Source organism: Mauremys mutica, chromosome 23 (genome assembly GCF_020497125.1).
Source record: "Mauremys mutica isolate MM-2020 ecotype Southern chromosome 23, ASM2049712v1, whole genome shotgun sequence".
NCBI classification, from domain to species: Eukaryota; Metazoa; Chordata; order Testudines; family Geoemydidae; genus Mauremys; species Mauremys mutica.
This window is the reverse complement of record NC_059094.1, coordinates 17,059,599-17,079,359: the sequence shown is the minus strand read 5'-3', so window position 1 is coordinate 17,079,359 and position 19,761 is coordinate 17,059,599. Positions and strand designations below refer to the sequence as shown.

The window sequence follows — 19,761 nt, the reverse complement described above, 5'->3', positions numbered from 1 at the left end:
CTGGGTGGAGGGGGATTCTGGAGGAGCTGGGAATGGAGCAGGCTCAAAGGACGAAGGGGCATAGCTGCAGAAGACCCTAGCCATTCTGTGCCTGTGCAAAGATCAATTGGAGACACTGCTGCAGGGTCACTCAGATGTGCCCTGGTGTTTATACCGACTCCCATAGTCCCTTAAGAGGGGATACCCCAGCTGCATTGCCTTTGTCTCTGCATTGGCTCCTGTGATTGGTCCTGCTTCGAGCAGGGGGTTGGACTAGGTGACCTCCTGAGGTCCCTTCCATCCCTGATATTCTATGATTCTAGGAGTGGATTCTTTCCTATAACAGTGTCTTCCTGTAATACCCCCCGCCCCGGTTTAATGACTGCATTAAGGTTAATGCCCTCAAAATACTATTCCAGAGAGAGAGGCACCAGGCTGGAATGGGCATTGCTATTCTTCAAAGAGAATTGGTTTAATTGCAGTGACATTACCAAATAACTCCAGCCACAGAACTGGATTGGGTGTGTGTGTGGGGGGGGTTGTTTTTGTCTTTTTTTTCTCCCTGTTGCTTTGTTCAGTTCGTTTTCTTGTTTTGTCTCGAACAATAAACTGATCAATGAGCATCTGCCATCGGCTCATCAAGCTAATTGCAACGAGTGAAGTGAAGTTACCGAAAGTCTGAACTGTTATGGAAATTACATTTGAGGAGAAAAAAAAGTCTGGAATGAGGTGTGGTGGGGAGAGGGAGGTAACACTGGTTGTGTCCCGTGCAAGCCGCTGGAATGATTAGGTAACCTTTGAGCAAAGTAGTCTCATGGGAGTAGAGCAAACACAGCAGGTGATAGAATAGGTTGAGAACCTTCACAGGCTAAAGAAAAAGACAGAGTTGCCAAGAGCCATTTGATATTGATTAGACCAGGTAGAGTCGCTCACATTTTCTCATTGTGTAACTTCCCCGGAAGTAGCAAAACACATTTCTCCTTCTCTCTTTGCTCCCGGTATAAATCTTTCTTAAATGGGAAGCATGATATAGTTAGGAAAAACATGGTTATTTGGAACTCAACTGCATCTGTGCTTCTTAACGATTGATGACCATGCGAGGCTTGGGTGACCGGACAGCAAAAGTGAAAAATCGGGACGGGGGTGAGGGGGTAATAGGAGCCTATATAAGAAAAAGATCCAAAAATCGGAACTGTGCCTATAAAATCGGGGCATTTGGCCACCCTATCAGCAAGGCCAAGTTACACAAACACACTGTTGCCCTGTTAGGTTCTGGTGGCTTCTGCACCAGAACACAGGGAGGCCCATGAGGGAGCAAACTCTTTAAAGGGACCCTATCCACTTTCCATATGCTACAGGAAATAAGTACGGTCTCGCCCTATAACTATTGGTTGGGAAGAGGAATCAGGTGACCAGATGTCCTGATATTGGGAGCTTTGTCTTATGTAGACTATCTATTGTCCCCCACCCCCATCCCAATGTTTCACACTTGCTTTCTGGTCACCCTAAAGATGAGATCATGAACAGGGAGCGCTGTGGTTAATTTTGACTGGAGACTGACAGTGAATCAAGAGCTCCTGGGGCTTTGGGGGAGGTTTGGATTCAGACCTTTTAGACTGTAAGCTCTTTACAGCAGGGGCCGTCTTTCCGGGGTGTTTGTACAATGCCTAACCAAAGGAGCCCTGATCTTGTTTGGATCCTTAGGTGCTACCATAATATCAATAATAGATGGCGATGATCTGGATCCGTACTTTGGCCCCTCCTTGTGCAATGGGCTAGATCAGAGGTCTGAATTTCAACGTAACAGCCATTGCCACAGGTCATGGGCTGGGATTGACTCCAGGACCTTCATCACCAAAGCACAGACTCTGTTAAATGAAATAAAAGAACAGTTCCCATTCATTGGCAGTAGCCATAGACTGTTATCCTGTGTGCAGATGAGCGGGTAGCAAGGGATGCCATGCACTTCTCAAGCATATTATGTGAGCACCCCTGAAACTCTGGGAAAGTTCCTGTCTAGATCCAAGTTTTGTTTGTGTCAATTTCTATTGCTGAAAGAACATATTCAAATGAGGCTCTGTCAGTTTAAGTTACATGGCTCAGCACTTCTGCTACATAAGCCCAGGTGGGTCAATCTTAAGGTCACCGCATGGAGCTTAGACATCTGACTTCTGTTCCCAGCTCTGCCACAATTTCACTGTCACCTTGAGCCAAGCGCTCATTCTCTCCTTGCCTCAGTTTCCCATCTGGAGAATGGGAATGATGATCCTTCCCTACTTTGTAAGAGTTATATCCATTGAAGACTGTGAAGTGCTTAGAGTTACTGTGTTGTGAGGGCCATATAAGTACCTAGATAGATGTGCAATTGCAGGACTGTTTGATATGCAGTGTTCAGCCCATCATTTCAAAACTATTCTGCCTGCTGGGTGTTGTGGTTAAAGACAGTAGTTGCATCAAACTGATCCATTCAGTTAGACTGGATAAATGTATTTAAAAACTCAACTTTTCTATTAGGATTAAATAGCAATAGGGAATAACATCACCGTTCTGCACCTTAAAGGCATAAGCGATGTTCTCATGTTCAGAACAGATGTAGGGAGCCAGGGACTGCTGGAAAATCATTCACGGTTTAATTTTGAAAATAAGAAAGGCCCTTCTGTACAGGTTGTACTGGCCTGAGGACTATTTTTGACAGACTCCGTCAAGCTCTCACTGAAGGTTCAGCTGCAGGTATATCTAGGTTCACCAGATCTTTAAATGAGCGAAGGATTAGAAAGTCTGATTTACTCTAGTGCAGGAGAGGCCAAAAGATCTGAGATAGGTTATGAATTCTGATAGATTGGCTTATTCATTCGAGCTAAGTGTGGCATAAGAAAAAAAAATAGAAGGAAACCGTGTACTCTTTGGAACCCAGAGTGGATTAAATGATAGGGTTTTGAAATGAATAAATGTATTTATGTAACCTAATGTTCATACACTGTTAAGTGCATAAGTCTGCTCTGTATTTGAAATTCTGCAGCACCTCTAACATTGATTCACATACAGTCCCAGGGCAATCACCCTACTTATAACTATAATAACGTTTTTTGTTTTTACAATGGCTCTGAAATGCATTCAGGTCAACTAGTGCATCTTATTTTTCCTTTGAATTTGTAGATCAGTGTATGAGAATCACAGGCCCCCAGTCACAGAAGCCGTGGGCCCCAGTCACCTTATATGGTTACAATGTGTTTCTTAGCCTGGCGTGCAGATGAGACCAAAGCACGTTTTAAATGTGTCCCCGACTCATTCTAAAAACCATGGAGGTAATTCAAGTTCTCAGCCTGATTCATGGGCATGGCTAAAATAAAGTTCAACTCTATTTATAAGACCAGTTCACGTTTTAATGGCACTGGGCCCATTCATTTTGTTATGGGTCTCTGCAAACACAGTAGATTTCCGAAGTCTTGATGGAAAGTGGTGTGGTGTTGGAAGGAAGAAATTAAGAATTGGTTAGTCCTTCTCTTGGGGCATGTCAAATCCCTTAAACAATATACATGCTAGAAGTGGGTGGAAAACATGGGGGAGGGGTTTCTAGGATAAATTTGATCTTTTCAGCAAATATTTGAGTACTACAACATGCATAAGAACAGCCATCCTGGGTCAGACCAATGGTCTATCTAGCCCAGTGTCCTGTCTTCTGACAGCAGGCCAATGTCAGATGCTTCTGAGGGAGTGAACGGAATAGTGATCCGCCCCATTCAGCCAAAAACTGAAATATTTCCATTCAGAAATATGTCCGGTGACTCATCAGAGTTGTAGTTTGGGTGACTCGTGCTCCCAATCTCTTCTATAAGCTGGACTTCCTGGTCAGACTACATGTCCCATTATGCCACACAATCTCCCTTCTCGGTGAGGGGAGACGGTGCATCATGGGAGTCCTTGCTTGTGGTTCATCTTGACGGATATAGTCTGACCAGGCTATGGAGGTGAATGGGAACATGATACAACTGAACGACAGCTTCCATTGGTATGGCAGCAGCCTCGCCAAATCATACTTTTGGAGTTTGTTTTTTGATGAAAAATACAAATTTTCCATGGAGAACAGATGCTTAAACTCTCATTCAATCTAGAACCCAATTTTCAGACAAAAAAACTCTTTCAACAGAAATTTTTCATCTAATCCGGAGTTATCAGTGCCACTTCTTGGCTAACGCCAATATTTCCCTGCCTTTCAAATAATTTCTGGGTGTGAAAGGCTCTTTGTCTTACCACGATGAGACGGCAAAAACTTGTGTGGTAGTTGTGGCTTTGGTCTGTGAATCCTGCTTTCTTCTCATCATATGTTCTATCCCGGGATGGATGAGCTTTTTAAGTATATTTGAAGGTTATGACAGACACCTGTAAACAGACAGATATTGATAAAAATGTGTCTTGGAACCAGATAGCTGCCTTTCTTGAAATCCAATTACTGTTGATGGCGACTAGCCCAGAACTCCCAGCAAAATGAATTGAACCAAACAGGGATGGGGTGCCCCTAGAGAGAACGTGATAACAGCCTTATTTTCCTTTCTTTTGCACTGGTGTAACTCCTTAGAGTTAATGGAATTGCTCCTGATTTACACCGGACGGCGAGAGAAGAGAATCAGGCCCTACACCTGCTGATAGGTTTGCTGTGGGCCTATTGGACCAAGAGTAGCAGTGGAACAGTACTGAGGACAGTAGCCAAAGCGCGAGTCTTGCCAGCTTCTCTACTCACTTTCCAAGAGGCTTGCTCCAAAAGAGACAGTTCAGCATGAAAGATTCCTATTTTTTGCTGCACTATAAATCATTTTGAAAAATGTACTGGGCAAAGCAAAATAGGAATTAACTAGGTTCATGAAGATCTTATTTTCAAAGCAGATCTCGTTGGCATGGGATAGAAACACATAACCCCAAGGTTTTCAAAGGGCTAGTGATTTGTAGTGATCCTCATTCCTAGGCTCCAACGTGGGACATCTTTAAAGAGGCCTGATGTGCAGAGGGTGGGTGCTCAGCACTTTCTGGAAATCAGGCCTGGTTAAAGCTTCTTAGCTTGGACACCCAATAATGAAAGCATCTAAAATCAGTTGTGTCTCTTGAAAATCTTGGCCAATGTAACAAACTTTCCACTGGGCAAATGTTCCCAGCTAGACTCAGTTTGTGGAAATTTGGACCATGGAGGGAATGGTAGATTGGCAGAGGCCCTGAGGGATTTTCGCCTTCCTCTGCAGCATGGGACACGGGTCACTTGCTGGAGGATTCTCTGCACCTTGAAGTCTTTAAACCATGATTTGAGGACTTCAATAACTCAGACATAGGTTAGGGGTTTGTTACAGGAGTGAGTGGGTGAGATTCTGTGGCCTGCATTGTGCAGGAGGTCAGACTACATGGTCATAATGGTCCCTTCTGACCGTAAAGTCTATGATTCTATGAATTTCTTACTAGTGCAATATCGACGTATATGTCACGTGCACAAGTGAACATTCAATTTGTTCCAGCTGAGAAGATGTAATTCTCCATCACTTGCTTGTCCATGAGCTCGAGAGGATTGTTGTCACGTTGGCTACATCTATGCTGTGATCTAGGATGGTGATTTCCCAGCTCAGGTATGTGTACTCGCGGTAGCTCAGTGAGCGTGAGTATAATATTGCTGCAGTCGCACAGACAGCAGGAGCAGCCATACCCACAGGGTTTGTACTCAGCATGGCTGAGCAATGCCAGCACTGCCCCTGCCCCAGCCAGGGCTGCCATACTGTTTATACTCCCGCTAGCGCTCATTGAGCTAGAGCGGGTATGTATACACCGCTGGGAATCAGACCCCTAGTGTAGATGGAGCCTGCATGTCTAGTAGAGACTGCAGCCATTGTCCTAATTAGGACGGATTTGTGCAGAGAGATGATCTTCATGTTTTAATGTCAGCTTGAAATGCGGTAATAGCAGAGCCCACAGAATTAGGTGAAAGGGTTGGAGTAGCAGAGCAAGGTGAAAGTAAGAGGCCTTGGAAAAACAGGAGCTTGGAATAGGACTGGAAGGACAGCCTGGTGGTCAAGGCTCAGGTGATCTGGATTCAATTCCGAGTTCAGCCACAAACATCTCAGTCACATCATTTAGTCTAATTAAATGCCCCTGCCCCCACATAGAGTAATGCTTTCCCTGTCTATCTTGCCAGTTTAGATTGTAAATTCCCTTAGACAGGGACTGTGATGAGCAGTGTCTAGCACGATTGGGCCTTTAGGAACTATTGTCATACAGACAATAATAAGGAAGCCAACCTATCCACACCTGAGGTATGTACAGTGTTTAGCTAGCATTATCGGCTGGTGCATACTCCCATCACCACGGGACGTTAACGCATCTAACTTCCCATGGTGGATGTGCAGAATGACTTTGCCACTTCACGTCAGCTGGGGAGATAACGTGTTTCATCTCTGTGTTTGGAAGAGGTCACTAACGTCATATCTTTGTGCAGGGGTTCTCAAACTAGGGATTGGGACCCCTCAGGGGGTCACAAGGTTATTACATAGGGGTCATGAGCTGTCAACCTCCCCCCCAAACCCCGCTCTCCTCCAGTATTTATAGTAGTGTTAAATATATAAAAAAGTGTTTTTAATTTGTAAGGGGGGTTGCACTTAGAGACTTGCTATGTGAGAGGGGTCACCAGGAGAAAAGTTTGAGAGCCACTGTCCTTGTGGAAGAGATGAAGGCACCTTAAGAGGATGCTAGCCTGGCTCCATTCATCACTGAAAATAACTTGGTGACACCATAGACAGACAAAAAGCTTACATTTTGATGCCCATTATTGTACACACCTAAAAATAATCATAAAAGCATGCTCTTGAGAACAAAGCACTCCTAACGTCAGGGAATATGTCGCCATTAACAATTGAATTCGCTTCCCTGCTCACCACCTCTGAGTGCTCCTCAAAGGTTGTGAATGTAATATCTGTGTTTGGTATTAGGGAAAATCAAACTAAACAGCTTCATTTACTGGTAGTGCTTGGAAACACCAAGAAAGGGAGCTTAATCTTTTCGTAGGAAAACATGAATCGAAAGCTCCACAGAATTTTTTTTTAAAAATTTTGGTATTTGAAGTGGAAGTTCTGGGTTCTAATTCAACTCACGAGCTGAATTTTCCGCACTTGGAGAAATGGTGCTATTGTAAGCTCGGAAGCCAAGGTTGAAGTTCAGAGCAGAGCGGAATGAGAGTAGTATTCAGATGCAAGCGTGGCTTTCAGAAAAGAAGCCAAACTAAGGAGAGGCCATTCCCAATCACACTTCACCTGGATCTCTCTCATTCCCTCCCTTATGAGCTTGTGTTCCATGCAGGTGCTTGGTTTCTAGCTTCATGTTGTCAATAAAACCCAACTCGCTTGTGGCAAGCAGGGGATTAATGCAGATTTTAAGGACTATATTTAGAAGTAATTTAGCTATCATCACTCAAAGGGGAGGGGAGATCTGAGATGCTTATTCATACCAACTGTATGTTCTATGGATAGAGAGATTTATTTACCCTAACCAGGTCTCTTCCCATCACGCTTTCAGACCTCAAACAAAAAATTGTCTCCTGAGCAGCAAAGATAAAAGGAGGCTGAATTTTGGTGAAGGGAAGAGCAGGGAGGCAGGAAGCTGGCTGGCTAATGAGACAGACCACTAAAGTTGGACTGATAGCATGGGAGCAAGTGATACATACCATGATAAGCAGAGGGAGAGGAGACAGCTGGGTGACAGTATTTTTTTTTCCTCATGTTTTTTGATGATGCAGGTGTTCAGTGTAGGGTTGTTGTTGTTGCTATTTTTATAAAGCTTGCTTCCAAAACAAGCAATGAAGCCCCTTGCTAGAAGTTACATTTATCTTATCACCACTAATTTAAAGAACAAAGGGGGTTTATTAGTTTGATAAATATTTTTCTATTTTATGATGGTGATGGTTACCCATTTTGGCCCCCATGGCCAGATAAAATCGGGGGTCTTGCAGGTTGTTCCTGTTGGGAGGAGAAATTGATCGTAGAGTCTGCTGCCTTTCCTGCCATCTTGTTTTTTTACAAAGAATGTACAAAGTCCTGATCCCCTGAATGCAGGAGGAACCAAACAATTAAGAAGCAGTTTGCTTGGTCACAGACCAAACCTCTTTCAGCCAGTACCTGCTAAAACTAACGCACTAGGCTTTTCTCAGGGTTGTGCTACCAGCTGCTGCTTCAGGCTGTGTCTTGCTTTCTGCCCTCTCTGTGTCTGTCCCTTGTGTGCACCTCTTTCACCCAGATGGTTTGAATTCCTGAGCAGATTCACATATCCCTTGGTTCTGGGCAGTGAAATGTGCTTGACTGTCTCTTACAGCTATCTTAGATGAAGGGCAGAGGTTAAACCTATAACAATATTATTGTTTTATAGCAAGGAGCCCCATTGTGCTAGGAGCTGTACATACATATACTAAGAGATGATCCTTGCCCTGAAGTTTACAGTCTAAATTGACAAGACAGGTGGGAGAATGGAAATATTATACCCCCATTTTCCAGATGAGGAGTTGAGGCATGGAGGGAGATCAAGCGATTTGCCTAAGGTCACAAAGGAAATATGTGGCACAGCCAAAAATCCAACCCAAATTGCTTTGAGTCCTGTTCCCATGCCTGAACCTCCTTTAATATAGAGGTGGGGCTGCCATACTGGAGAGCTATATCTGGGAATTAAGTCTGAATGTTCTGTATCAAAACTCTGGAGAGCTGTTTGTCACTCCCTGGGCTTTTTATCCTGCTGGCAACAAACTTGGCAAAATGGTTATGGCTGGGAAGGACACCAAAGTGGCCATTTATTGTTGAGGGTGTGTTGTGGGTAGATGCTGCCACATTTTCTCCACTCCACCAACCTGGCCAGGTCTCTATGGCTTGCATTATATGAGGATCTGACTAGTTTGTTGTATCATATGAGGACTAGAGATGAAGGATAATTTTGGAGTTAAGACACAGGACTGGGACTCGAGATTCTCTCCGCCACAGACTCTCTGTGGGACTTTGGGCAAGTCACCAGATCCCTCTTTTTCCTCAATTCCCTATCTTTAAAATGGGGGGCGAGGGTAGGAGTTTGCAATATTTCCTTTCTGCCACTCTTTGTCTGTCCTGTCTATTTAGACTGCAAGCTCTTTGGGGAAGAGACTGTCTCTTACTCTTTCCCTAGAATGGAATACAATCCAGGGGGACCTGAGGGCAGGAGTCGAAATGGGAGCGAAATCCACTGGGATAAAATCCCCAAGGGATTTGGGACATGCTGATGGGGATTACAGCAATATGGGTTTGAGTGCACAGATGTGGTCAGTGTCGTGCAAAGGTGTATGGATTTTTGATATACACAAGTAGGCCCTAACCCTTTGGATATATGTCCCCCTGCTAGCTTGACCTCCACCTAAAGGTCTTAAATGATTGCTCCCTGTTCTCTCCCCCGCTTCTTGCATTTCCCGAGAAGAGATTTCATTTCAGATTGCACTGCCAGAGCCTCACACTTTTTAGGGGCATTTATCAAATGGAATTACCAGAAACAATCATTGTGCTGTAATAACACAGAGCGCTAGGGGAAGGAGATTCATTGCAAAGCTGTAATTCCGCTGAGGGAGGGTATAAACCATGAGAGGGAAATTTGAACAGTTCAGCAGTAATAATGAGCACTTATCCTAGTACTGCTCATCCAAGGATCTAAATCGTCTTGTCAAATGGTAATTCCCTAGAGTTCACAATCCCACTGTCGAGTAGGTTTTAATAGACCTTTCTTACAGATGGGGAAACTGAGGCACAGAGCGAGGCAGTGATGTGTCCAAGCTCATACAGCACGTTAGTGTCAGAGCTGGGAATAGAACCCAGGAGTCCTGACTCTAGTCCTTGCTCTCAGTGGAGAATAGTCCTTTCAATCATATTGCAGCTCTTCCGTATTCAGATAATACAATTAAATGACTTACCTTAGGTCACTCAGGAAGTCTGTGGCACAGCCAGGAATTGAATCCAGCTTGCCTGGTATTTAGGCTGTTGGCTTCACAGTGAAACTGTCCTCCTTCACTGACTTCTGTCGGTGTACACCCATTTACACCCACTGAGAGGCTGGCCCACTCGCTGTAACACAGTCTATTGAACACCTCTAGATAATTTAGGATGGAGCTGGAGCTGGAGCTGGAGCTGGGGAGGGGAGAGGGCTAGGGTGAGGAACTGGGTGGTGACACCAGACCAAAGAACATTATTCATTCTAAGACAGGGGTTCATGTTTATTACAGTGATTGCCGGGGAGGGCTGATTCCTACAACTAATTGCAAAATTTTTCTGTAGATGTAAGCAGTTGATTAATGACAGTTAGTAATTAACACCATGGAAACAAGGTCAAACCCAAGAACGAGACCCAATAAAAGTCACTTTCCCAGAAGTCATGTCAAAATTATTGCCAGGGAGCAGCTTTTTAAAAATAAATAAATGAATGAAATAGAGGCGACGGATGATGAGCTGTCTGACTTATGTAAATGCACAGGTATCTGTGGGCTTTGACCTTTTTGCAGATGCAATTTAGCATTCAAGACACTACTGTCTTGCTGCCAAAGTCAAATTAGATGCTTGCTACTGCAACTGATAGCTGATCTCCAATCTGCGCCCAGAATAGGCAGTACAGCAGGTAGGCAGAGCTGTTTGCTACAAGAACGGGAAGCCACATCTGAAATACAAAGAGCTTGAAGGTTTGTGAATCAATTTCTGATTAACAGTACACTTCATATATATATCTATGGGCCTGATCCTCGGCGATGGTGCAAAATGGTTTAGGTGGGAATGACTTTCTGGGGCAATGCCCCCATCCCACGCTGACTGGCTTACTATCAGCATATGGGCTGTCTTCCAGCCCTGCTCCCAGCCTCCAGGACAGGGAGCAGACTGAGGGTGTAGCCCCATGGCAGCTATTCTCGGCTTCCTAGGGTCCACAGGGGAATCAGAACCCAAGGTAGAACAGCCCTGAAGGCGTTTTAACTTATGCCAGAGGCTGGGAAGGCCCCAGAACAGGTGCAAAGGTGGCTTCCCTGCCCCAGCACAAGGAAGCAATAGCAGAGAATGAGCCCCTGTGTGTTGTGAAATGGATTGGTGAAAGGCTCTGCACAGACAGGCTAATCCAACCCCCCTGGAGATCATTGGGAGTCTGTCCATTGACTTCAGTAGACCATGGATCAGGCCCCCAAATGGCCCTATTCCTTCCATTTGCAAACTCCATCAGATCCACGTAAGGAATAAAATAAAATTTTCTCCTCCACCAGGTGGTCTAAGTTGCTGCCATTTGCTGGAGGCTGCTCTAGTTCCCAAAGAGCCATGGAGATGTGCCGGGGGGGAGGGGGGAAGCCGATCACGTTCTGACAAGTCATGATCCAAACAGCTGCATCTGCCTCGACTTCGTGGTGAATCAATGCCTGTAATAGTAAATGGAAATGACTTGCCAGAGGCACACTGCTCTTTCTGGCCCTCCTTTGACCGCAACATCTGAATGAGTCCCCACCATGAGACCTTGTCTCTGCAGCTGGAGGTTGCATAGCTGGTTTCCTGCTGCTTTCCCCAATGGGCCTGATGCCCTGCTATGCTAAGGCCCTTTTACCCTGTCTTCCAGGGGCCTTAATATGGTTGGAAACTCCTTGTACAATGGGCCTCCCTGGCCAGTGCATGGCTGGCTCAAGACTTCTGCACCATCTTTGTTCCCAGCCTCCATGCAGAGGGGCTGGCACAAGGTCCATGAACCACTCCAGCCCCATTCTGCTTGCTTAACTGAGACTGAAGTGGTGCATAGCCTGTCTGCACTAGCGCTTCTGTGCCTGGGTGAAATTCCTCCTGGATGCATAGGAAATGCCCATTGGAAATGGAGCGCCAGGTTCTCCACCACCTGGCACACATTGCTTAGTTACTGACACCTCTGCAAAGTGGGCCGGTGTCAGTGAGTGGAGGTCTGGTCTATGGCCACTATCTCATTGGTAGCAATTTACACCGATATTTTTCTGAGCCAGGTGGGATTAAAACACGGGGCCTGATTCTCTAACACTCTGCAGTTGACATTGACTGGCACCCCTGTGCAATGAAATGTAGAAGTAAGTGACTAAGAATCAGTGGAAAAATCATGCTCTGTATCTTCCTTCTCCCTTGCACTGCAAAAGGCTACGTGTGGCCAGATTCAAGTCTCACTTACATCAGCATGAATCCAATGGCTTCACTGGAGTTGCTCTGGATTTACACCAGTAACTGAGAGCAGAATCTGGCCCTGTTCCCCCTCCCCAACCCCTATGTTTATTGCCAGGAGCCAAATCTCGTCTGATGTAAACTGATGTCACTCCAGTGCTCTGCACCTTGTGAAGTCATTTACCTTCAGTGGAACTGTGCCAGTTTACACCAGGAGAGAATTTGATGCCAGGTATTTTGTTATGTTCAATTCTTCACTTCTCTGAATTTTTTTGCTTCTGTCCCGGCTTCTAAATCAGGTGCTTTTATGCACTTTGAATCTGGCTAAGAGCACTCGAAATGGATCCAGCTGTGCCTCCTTTGCTCTTTAATGGCTCAGTTCAAACACAGGTTTTGTGTTTAATGCTTCATTATTTTTTTCCCCATTGTGTGACCATTTGTAAACTGAAGATGAATTGCACAATCTATTCTTCCTGAGCTTAAGGAGAGGACAAACCTCGGAGGATGATTTGGAAACTTCATTCCTTCAATCTGAAAATAACGTTTATTTTGTTGGAGTGGCGTTTACAAATTGACATCTGACCACTTATTGCGGCTGGCTTCATGTAGCTGAGTCCTGAGCTTGTGCAGCATGGTAAATTTCATTCACTGGGTGCCCGTGCTCTGAGGGTATGGTGTGCCGGGGGAGGGAGGGAATCTATCCATACAGCACGGCACTTCAACTGTTCTCAGCCACCAATGGCCCTATGGGAGCAGGGGCAGTCTGAGCATAAGTTACAGCATTCCTGAAGCTGCAATAATTTATACCAGGGGACTGAACTGATTCCTGAATAGCCCCAAAATACAGGACGGCAAAGGTGGGGTAAGGCCACCTTAGTTTCTGCGCTCTGTGCAGGAATGCAGCAGCCAAGCCCAGTGGCTCTTGTTCCCCCATGAACTGTCATGTTTTTTATGCTGATTTGCTCCTCTTACTCACAAATTTTGGAGTAAAAAATCAAACAAACAGTTGTGCTGACTTTCATGAAGCATAGCAGGTAAGGCACCCCGTCTGTCTTGCTAGCTGACTTTAAATATTTCAATAGTTTAGTCATCATCAATACTGAACTGTTTAGAAAAGGGACTTTCGCATTAGGAAAGCGTTTCTAATCTACCAGGCTTGAAAGTATAAATCATTTTCACCTTTCACACATTCTTCAGCTTGTTTCCCACTTGCAATCTCTTGTTCAAACCTTTATTTTTCTCCCTGGAGATTTATGGAAAGCAAATACACAGGAAATAAACATTACCTCAAATTACAATAAATATTTATTTTAAAAGGTAAACTGAAATGGTTTAAATCAGAGCTCAACATTTAAAAGCAAAATGTTCCTGCAGGTAAAGGCTTGGTTATGCATTCATGCTTATGTATTGCTGTATTTATAGTGTTTGTGTTTAGCTATTAATGTTTGCTACATCACTGATGTGCTCACAGCTGTACGAGAGCTGTGCCCCAGTGAACTCACAATTTAGGGATAGTATCAGAGGGGTAGCCGTGTTAGTCTGGTTCTGTAGAAGCAGCAAAGAATCCTGTGGCACCTTATAGACTAACAGACGTTTTGCAGCATGAGCTTTCGTGGGTGAATACCCACTTCTTCGGATGCAAGCTTTAGGGATAGTTGAGGACTCTAGGATTGGTAAGAAGTCAGCATACTTTGCACTTCTACATAGTAGACCAGATCTCTGGGGGGCAAATTTCAATTTGGAGGATTCGGGATTGTATATGGAAGTCTATTTACTTAGCTTTTTATATGGCTCCCATTACCATAGTATCTGAACAGTCTTTAATTTATTTACACTCACATTACAACTGTGAGGTAGGGCAGTCCTTTATCCCTGTTTTTCAGGTGAGAAACTGAGGCACAGGCAAACGAAATGACTTGTGCCATGTCACACATGAAGTCTGCAGCAGAACTAGGAATGGTGGGGGTGGAGGGTGGGGTCTCCCAACTTCCAAGCTATTCCCCTAATCACTGGTGCATTCGCCCTCTGCTGGTTTGCTGAGGCAGCACGTGCCTCAGTTTCTCCATCCAGAGGTGACATGACTTTCCTGAGGTCCCATAGTGAAGTGTTGCCAAATCTCACTTTTTTCATCATGAGTCTTGTGATAATTGGTGCTCTTTTGAAAACTTCCAGCTCCTGGAGTCATATGATTGTGTGAAACTCTGAACTTTTATTATTTTTTTTTGGTAAAGTAAGTTTCTAGTCCTGGTGATTGCAAAGGAAAACTTGAGGAAATGACCCCTAAATAGGACAAATAAGAATCCAACATTTATTTTTGATTTCCAGCCAATCTCATGAATTTTGAGCGCCTGATATATAGCCTGCCTGGCTATTGTTTTCAACACCTGGGGCTGGCAGCACTGCAGTGAGACTGTGGCCATGCTAGGAAGGGGATCTAGGAATCTGAGTTCCTGCTGCTCTGCTCTGGCCATTCTCTTTCCTTAGCACATGGGGAAGGAGTCGTCAACATCCCCGTCTCCTTCATGAATTCAGCAGTCTTAAAGGATGCACTTTCTTTGTAAATGCAGTATCTGCAATGACACACTGTGTTCTTAGAAGAATGTACTAATTTGTCTCTCCTGACAAAAAGCTATTAAACTATACAGGCAAGATTCTCTTTGTCTTACCCTGGAGGCTTTGTCCACAGAGCTGAGGAGCCGGCAAAATATTTTCACTTATTAAAAACAAATGTCTGAAAACAGCGTTACCTCGCCTTCTCTCCAGGGGGATCCATACGATGCAGAGGAAAATAAACCGCTAGCCCAACTGGAAAAAATAAATACACTTTTTTTTGGTTTGTTAGTTTGTTTATTCTGTCTGCCTGCAGTTTCCTCTCTAAGAGTGTGTTTAATTTTGTGATACACACTCCAGCATAGCAACATCCACTCATGTTTCCGGATGGCTGAGCCCTTATTTACGGATAAAATAGCTAAAAAGATATACATCTTCCTCCCATTGGTGGGGCAGCCTCTTTGGAAAAAGACCTATAGACCAAATAGGCAATGACTCTTTTACACAGGCTTGGGGACTGACCAATCTGAAGTGCATTGAGAGGAAAAATGCTATGACAGTGGATCAGTACTTCAGGAAACCTGTGTTTGATTCCTAGCTTTGCCACAAACCCCCTGTGTGACCTGAGAAAATCACTTAATCTTAATCACTTAATCACTTGAGCTTCGGTCCCCCACCTGTAAAATGGGATGACAATGCCTTGTCTGTCCTGGCTATTCAGAATGCAGGCGCTTGGAGCTTGGAATCGTCTCTCGTTATGTGTTATGCCACTTAGCACCATGGGATCCTGGTTTTGGGTCTTTAGGTGCTACTGTAACACAACAACAAATTAATGCATTGGCAGGACGTATTTGTGGGTAGAATTGTATCATTTTGATTCAGTAGCAAATGAAAGTCATTCCTCATCTGGTTCTCCTGTGGTGACTTCTCAGGTTTTGGGTTCAGTCTACTTCCAGGTGGAAAGACAACAAAGCCTCACTAAGCCAGCACTTCTGGTGCAGAAAGGGAGGCAGGTATCATTAATTCCATTTCCCAGAGGCCATGGAGATGGGATGGGATTTGCCTAGAGTTACGCAGCAGGCTGATGTTAGAGCAGAGGCGTGGTCTCCTGAGTCCTCATCTAGCACCTTATCTACCCAGTCCTATAGATATAGACAAAGACAGATGTCATGAAACCTGTCCCACAACTGGCTCGATGCAGCACCTGGCAGGTTCCCCCCCAGCCTTCTTTTCTCAAGACTAAACACAACAAATATTTTTTAACCTTTCCTTAGGTCACATCATTTTTGTTGCTTTCCTTTAGACTCTCTCCAATTTGTCCACGTTTTCCTTAAAGTATGGCACCCAAAAATGGAAAGTACTGCAGCTGAGGCCTTACTAGTGATGAGAAATGAGGCAATTATTGCTCATGTCTTACAGGCGACACTTCTGTTAATAGGCCCCGGACGATGTTAGCTTTTTTCGCAATTGTGTTACATTGTTGACTCATATTCAATTTGTGATCCCGATCCTTGTCAGCAGTACTATCACCTAGCCAGTTATTCCCATTTTGGAGTTGTGCATTTTAATTTTGTTTCCTAAGGGTAGGACTTTGCCATAGTCTTTACTGAATTTCATCTTGTTGATTTCAGACCAATTTCATTTTGAATGCTAATTCTACCCTCCAAAGTCCTAGCAACCCCACTCAAGTTGGTGTCATCTACAAATTTTATAAGCATACTTGCCACTTCATTATCTAAATCATTAATGAAAATATTGAATAGTACTGGAGTCAGGACAGACTCCTGCAGGACCCCACTAGATACATCTCCCCCATTAGACAGCTAACCATTGATAACTACACTCTGAGTACTGTCTTTCAACCACTTTTGCATTCATTTTATAGTAATTTCATCTAGATCACATTTTCCTAGTTTGCTTATGAGGGACTGTGTCAAAAGCCATACTGAAATCAAAATATATCATGTCCATAGCTTCCCTGCTATCCACCATTAGGCTGATTTGACAAAATTTGTTCTTGTTGACTATTCCTTATAACCTTATCATCCTCTAGGTGCTTACAAACTGGTTGTTTAATAAATTTGTTCCAGTATCTTTCCAGGTATTCAAGTTAGGCTGACTGGTCTATAGTTCCCTGGGTCCTCTTTGTGCTCCTTATTAAAGATAGGTACTATGATCGGCCAGTACTCTGGGACCTCAGCTGTCCTCAAAGATAATCACTAACTGTTTGGAGACTGCTTCATCTAGTTTCTTAAATATCTTATGGTGAATTTCATCAGGCCTTGCTGACTTGAATACATCTAACTTATCTAATATTCTTTAACCTGTTCTTTCCCTATTTTGGTTTGTTTTCATTCCCCTTTGTTGTTAATATGAATTGTGTTGAATATCTGGTCACCATCAACCTTTTTAGTGGAGACTGAAGTAAAATAGACGTTAAACACCCTAGTCTTCTTGATGTCATCAGTGAAGCTCTCCTTTATCTTTCTCTTGCTCCTAATGTTTTAAAGAGTCTGTTTGTATTGCCTTTTCTGTCCCCTGCCAGGTGTAACTCATTTTATGTTTTAGCCTTTCTGATTTCCTCCCTACATGCTTGTGCTATTCTTCGGAACTCTTCCTTAGCAATCCATCCATGTGTCACTTTTTGCAGGACTCCTTTTTGATTTTCTAGTAATTAAAGAACTCCTGATGGAGCCATATTGGCCTCTTACTATCCTTCCTATCTTTCCTTTGCATCAAGATAGTTGGCAGTTGTGCCTTTAATATTATCTCCTTGAGAAACTGCCAGCTCTCCTGAACTCCTTTATCCCTTAGATTTTCCTCCCATGGGACCTTACCTACCAGGTCTCTGAGTTTGTTAAAGTCTGCTTTTTGAAGTCCATTGTCCTTATTCTGCTGCTCTCACTTCCTTTCCTTAGAATCATGAAAACTGTCATTTCAAATCATTTTCATCCAAAATGGCCTTCAACCTTCAAATTCGCAACCAGTTCCTCCCTGTTAGTCAAAATCAAGTCTAAAATGGCTGTTCTCATGGTTACTTCCTCCACCTTCTGAAATGAAAAGTTGTCCCCAACACATTCTGAGAACTTTTCGGAAATATTGTATTTTGCTGTCTTACTTTTGCAACAGATATCTGGATAGCAGGGCCGACTTTAGGACGTGCGGGGCCCAATTCGAAAGAGCTGCCGCCGAAATGCCACTGAAGACCACGGCAGCGATTGAGCTGCCGCCGAAGATAGAGGTGGTAGTTCGGCGGCAGTTCAATCAGTTGCCGCTGTTTCCAGTGGCACTTCGGCGGAGGGTCTTTCCTCGGCAGCAGTTGTCTTCCGGGGCCTTACCTTGCAGGATCCCTCTTCCGGATGCTGCGGGGCCGTCTTAGGCGTGGGGCCCGATTCACGGGAATTGGGGGAATCGGCCTAAAGCCGGCTCCGCTGGATAGTTAAATTCCCCCTTATTACTAGGTCTTAATTTTTGGATATTGCTGTTATTTGTTCTATAAATGCCTCGTCCACCTCCTCTTCCTGATCTAGTGGACTATAGTAGACCTCTGCCATGATGCCATTCCTTTATTCCCCTTTATCTTAACCAAAGACTTTCAAATGGTCTACGTCTCACCACCCATACCCCTCTATATCAATATTCTAGTCACCAGATTTGTCCCATCAAAACTCCGTGACACCAATTAAGTCATAATTTACCTTATGTACTAATTTGATTGTGACAATCACAGCTGGTGCTAGGCTGGTTAGTTACGTACATCATCCAATCAAAGGAGAGACCCAATACCATGTCACCTGGCAGGGCTGGTGCAAGGAAGTTTCGCGCTCTAGGCGAAACTGCCACCTTGCGCCCCCCACCCCCAGCTCTGTGGCAGCTCCCCTCCCGCCCCTCCGCCCTGAGGCGCTCCCCCGTGGCAGCTCCCCCCCCCTGCCCTGAGGGCCCCCTCCCGGGGAGCCGTGTGGTACCTCCCCACCCCAGCTCATCTCTGCTCCGCATCCTCCCCGAGCACGCTGCCCCCGCTCTAATTCTCCTCCCAGGCTTGCGGCGCCAAACAGCTGATTGGCGCTGCAAGCCTGGAAGGCGGGAGAAGTGGAGCAGCGACCGCGCGCTCGGGGAGGAACCGCTGTAAAAAAAAATTGGGGGCACCGCTTTTTGGCGCCCCCAAATCTTGGTGCCCTAGGTAACCGCCTAGTTCGCCTTAATGGTAGCACCAGCCCTGTCACCTGGGCAGGTTCTCAGGGCAGCATGAATCTTTGAAAATTGAAGTTGATCTGGACACCAGGAACTGCTGGTAGAAGAGAGTCACAATTCTGAATAGCAACTAAGTTAAAGACTTGTTGGCTCAAGTTGCAAACGATCTGTGAGCAGAACATGAGGGGAAACGTGTCAAACGATTCCTTGTAAATTCTTCACCTAGCTCTAATAGCTAGAGGGTGGAATCACCCCTACAGAGAGGGGCCAGCACAAATGATTATGCATCACTTAAGTCCCACTTAAGCCCTATTCTTAGGACTTAAGTGAAGCACAGCCCGTGTAGTGTCTGTCTGAAGGGGGTGAATTTCACCCTCATGTGTAGGAATTTTCTGCTAGGTGGGCTGTGCTTAACAGCCATTGCTGAGTCACTGAATATACATATTCAAATGTTCTCCATGCTCTGTAATGTCCCTTCACAGTCCCTCTCATAGCTCTGCCATTCTTGTGCTAGCTGCAAGCTTCTTACGTACACCTATGCGCAGGACCATCCAGAATTTGCCCCTTCTCTGTATAGAGCCAGGATGTAATCTGATGAACGTTTGGCATTTTTCTCCCCATAGCAATTATGAATGTATAAAGAATGACAGTTTGCTTCAAATTGGCTTTCTTACCATCACGCAATGCTCCCTTTGATGCGAGCTGTCATTCACTGTGTGGTAATAACCTATTTTGTGTTATTTCCTACAGATTTTCAGCTGAATTATTTGCAAAACAGAATGACACACAGGAAAATGTCATTGTCTACCCTCGTGCTGTTCTTTTCTCACCTCATTTTCTTAGAGAAATGGCACTTGATCTTGAAAACTAA

General features: G+C 44.6%; 2 long non-coding RNA genes across 4 annotated transcripts in view; one reads left to right on the top strand and one right to left on the bottom strand.

Moving 5' to 3' along the window:
• Positions 1 to 19,761, top strand: part of LOC123355343 — a 69,341-nt gene that overhangs the window by 14,003 nt on the left and 35,577 nt on the right. Inside the window, exon 4 of one of the 2 annotated variants that reach the window (XR_006575074.1) lies at positions 1,684 to 1,807. The exons of the other annotated variant lie outside the window; for it this stretch is intronic. This is a non-coding gene — a long non-coding RNA (uncharacterized LOC123355343). Of the gene's footprint in view, positions 1 to 1,683; positions 1,808 to 19,761 lie in introns of those variants that run through there. 2 annotated transcript variants of the gene reach the window in all.
• Positions 4,244 to 18,331, bottom strand: LOC123355344. 2 transcript variants are annotated; one of them, XR_006575075.1, is made up of 6 exons: positions 18,038 to 18,331; positions 15,377 to 15,510; positions 14,897 to 14,954; positions 13,329 to 13,392; positions 9,920 to 10,133; positions 4,244 to 4,359 (listed from the first exon to the last, which is right to left on the bottom strand). It is a non-coding gene; the product is annotated as an uncharacterized LOC123355344 (long non-coding RNA). The 2 variants fall into 2 exon arrangements; XR_006575076.1 differs by lacking the exon at positions 15,377 to 15,510.